The following is a 4,051-nucleotide window of genomic DNA, read 5'->3' on the forward strand; positions in this document are numbered from 1 at the left end:
TGGTTCCCTAGGGTGAATGAGCTTGACAGGCCTGCTCTAAATTTTGCGTGCAATGTCGTTACGAATACTTTTCATACTTACAAAATACGTGTGGTTATTAGTTAGTTCCAACACTATTTTTGTTTGCAAGTCTCACGACGACTGATGAATAGCAAAATGTTCTGAAACATAAAACTACCATACTCGAAATACTTTTGGTGAAGCATAATCAAATCAAATTTGTGTATAGCTTTTTTTTTCAATTATAATTTTTTATCTATTTTTCTTATTAGCGATACCTATGTTTGTTTGCTTGTTGTTTGTTAGTCATTATTTCCGTCGTCTAAGTAGGAACAAATTCTCCATTATTATCTTTATTATTTTTTCTACTTTTGTGAGTTCACATTTATTCACATAGTTCAGTTATTACTCTATAGTAAAGAAAAAAGTTAAGGAAAAAAAAAAAAAACAGACGAAGAACCTGTGTGTACCGTCTTTTTTCGTGTTTTTACTCTGTTAATTTTTGTTCCTTCCTTGTTATGTTTGTGTTAACAAAGAGACTCTCTTGTTACATTGTTTTTGTTTTTGGTTGTATTTGGTGGAAATCCTTATCAATAAAGATGCTGGTATATATCTTAATTTTGTGTTCTCTTATCCCCATAGATATCTATTGGTGTATCAATAAGATGATATATACTGGTGTATATATGTATATATAAGATGTACACAAACACACACGCACACACATACACACACACACACACACACACACACACACACACACACACACACACATACATATATATATATATATATATATATATATATATATATATATATATATATATATATATATATATATTGCAGTACAGCACAAAGGACAATTGGTAGGAATGCTGAATCAAACTTTCGCGCCTACTATTGTGATAAGTACATTCATACCTTCGGGTTATGTAACTTTATAGTTACGTTGTGCAGTAAGGGAAAAAGGAAAAAAAGAAAAGGTACCGTAAAACTATGGCAATAAACTTGTAATCGGGAATGTACTGAAAATAAAAAGAATTGGGAATATCTTACCTGATAAATTAAAAGGAATCTACGACACAACCTTTCTTTAAGCCAGCACCACCAAAACAATACCCTGACGTGGGACCTACGGTAAATATCCTTATCATTTCATTAATATTATTGTGATTTTTATATAATGACTGTATGATCGTTGAAAGACTTTCTGTTTTGAGGAAACTTATAATTCGTGCTTGACTTTGTAAGAGATTAAGCTATTCAATGGCACCAGTGCATGTATTTCTCTTAAAAATCGCCTCATGAAGGTTTTAAATACTTAAAAACTTATTAAAACTGGTTTTAAAAGTTGACCATCTCAAGTTCCACATGAATTCAGACAAACCACTGCCAAAATCTCTATAGGTGTTAGGCCTTGCTTTTAAGAGCGACTATGGTTGCCTTCTCAACATCTGGCGGTCAGTTTCATTTCAATGTCATTATCATGCTTTGGACAAGTGGCACTCATTTCTTAATTTTTGTATCATAAAATGTACAAATGCATGGGTTAATGTTACTGAGAACAATGCACAGAGATAGAAAGAAATGGACACTGACATCTTATAGCATAAGAAATAGAGTTTTAAACAACACAGGTACAGCTGCTGCTGCCCCATATTTACTGCGAAATGACAAAAATATGTTCACACCACCCTCACACAGCCAGAGTTCTTATGCTTCACTTGGAACTCCGTGACTTGGTTGTCCAGACCAGCAGGACAACAAGGCCACGTTTCGAACATCCAAGGCCTATATTGCCCACAATGCAACCAGTCTGAAAGTCAACATTTAGTATTTTATCATACTAGTGTCCTTATTTTACACACTGCATAGTTTTTGTAACTACTCAGGTAAACAGATAACTTACCTGCAACAGACAAACACAAAAATACCTTGTGTAATTTTCTATATTACCTTTGCCTCTCCGATATCGACAATTTTGGTATCGTTGGGTTGCTCTCACTGTCCACATTGCAAATTTATAGTTTTTATTGTGCGGAAACCCCCCCCGTTAGCGACAAACTTGGCCCCGATAGCAGAGGAAGGAATGAAAGGTTCCAGGGAAAATGCGGGGATAAATAACACTAATAATATAACCCACAGTGAAAATAACCATGGTTATTCACATGACTTTCCATTGCGACCCCCTCCTGGGGTGGGCTGCCACCTCCCAACCCATGCCGAGGAAACAAAACCTCCACTATGTATTCCCGGCAGGCTAGAGCGTTACATAGTTATCCGCGATCTCGGAGCGGCGGACGTGTTACATTTACCTCGTAACATTCCCACTGAATCAGTATACTAACCTTGACATAGTCAGCATTCTATACAGAGACGATTGTAGTATAATCAGGATGAACAAAGTATACCATGAACAGAAGAGCGGCGGTGGCCCGCCATCATCGGCTCGGCGGGTTTTGGGCCTTTCTCGATGCATCTAGTTCATGTGCGCTCTATCCTGCTGTGAATACGTGGGGGATATTTTGTTTCCTCGGCGGGGGTTTGGGGGCGGCAGCAATGGAAAATCATGTGAATAACCATGGTTATTTTCACTGTGGGTTATATTATTAGGGTAATTTTCTATATTACATCCGCCGCTCCGACATCGTCGCCACTGTTATCGGGACCAAGTTTGCCGTTAACGGGGGGGTTTCCGCGCAATAAAGCCTACATATTTGGATTGTACAGAGTGAGAGGAATCTAAAGATACCAAAATCGGCGATATCAGAGAGGTGAAGGTAATATAGAAAATTACCCACTGAAGGACCATGAAATTACCTAACAATATATTATGGTTGCCTGCAACTGTCATTGTTTACATACAAATTCTATTGTGATATCATCTTGTCCGGCTGAGAAAGAACAAGGTGAACAACTTGTCTAGGATGCCAAAATAGGGGTTCTGTAGAGTCGAAACATCTCATCCATCTTGTCCAACTCGTTTGATGATATGTTCTGAATATATCATTAATGCCTATGTTTCTACAAGTTGGCAGGCATTGCTAATATGAGGAGGGGATACAGGGGGAATATAAAGATGGTAGGAAAGGCTAGCTTTGGTTTTTTGGGTTCGCATAGGTACCCTGGGCTTGAGACTTTGTTTCTGAAGGGTGTGCATGCAGTAACAAATACCTTACAGCTTATTCAGAAGATTTTATTACCATCCAGATGTTGAACCAGTTTTGCGTGCTTCCTGCAATGTTGCATATTTCCTTTCAAGAAAAAATACTGTAACATATATCCCATGAATGACTTGAGGTCATTTTACAGAATACCGTCGCATAACTGATTGCAACAATTTAGGGTTAATTTTCTAAAAAAGTTCTGCCAATTGGATCGAGATAATTCCTCTTACCCTCTACAATGCAAATTGTAGATTTTATTGCATGTAAGGGGGTAAAATATGAATAGCTCTGCCCTGCTATTGGGCCCAAGAATGTTGCGTTTTGTGGGGGTTTCTGTTTCTGTGGCATAATTTCTATATTTTTTGATACTAGAGAGGGGAAGGAATCCATCGATACCAAAATCATCTTGATCAGTTATGCGAAGTTATTATGTATAATTACCCAACATGTTAAATGATTTGGAAGCCTATCTGTATACAAGAGTTGTACTTCCAGAGAAAATTATATAATGAATTTTGTTGGTGCTCTCTCAAAGCCAGTTAACTCATACCAAATACTTTTTTGGCAACTTATTGTAGACCTTTCTAAGGAACTAGTCTGTGTTCTCTTTTGTCAGAATATACAAGTAAAGGTTTGTTGATCTTGCCCCAAGCACGAAAGGTGAAGGGGCCAAATTATTTTGTGAAGCATTTCCACAGAAGCAGTGGCTGCTGATTAACTCTGCTGGCTCACATTTAAAGGGAGTTATAGGGGATGGACCCCTAGTATTCACTCAGGCTTTATTTTTCATGTTGGCATAGATCAGAGATATTAATTTTTTTCATTGTTTTCCCTGTCTTCGTGTTGATATGTTTCATGGCCTCCTTAATTATTGGAACCAGTAT

The 4,051-nt window shown here is 37.4% G+C and overlaps 1 protein-coding gene across 3 annotated transcripts in view; it reads left to right on the forward strand.

The window, feature by feature from the left end:
• The first annotated feature begins 1,015 nt into the window (after positions 1 to 1,015).
• The window catches only part of Clbn (Nuclear export mediator factor NEMF homolog Clbn), a 58,585-nt gene continuing 55,549 nt past the window's right edge, over positions 1,016 to 4,051 (forward strand). For all 3 annotated transcript variants that reach the window (XM_027351120.2, XM_027351121.2, XM_027351122.2), the window contains exon 1: positions 1,016 to 1,137. The gene's annotated coding sequence lies outside the window, so the exon portion shown is untranslated. The remainder of the gene's footprint in view (positions 1,138 to 4,051) is intronic.

The sequence above is a fragment of the Penaeus vannamei genome, chromosome 41, assembly GCF_042767895.1.
Source record: "Penaeus vannamei isolate JL-2024 chromosome 41, ASM4276789v1, whole genome shotgun sequence".
NCBI classification, from domain to species: domain Eukaryota; kingdom Metazoa; phylum Arthropoda; class Malacostraca; order Decapoda; family Penaeidae; genus Penaeus; species Penaeus vannamei.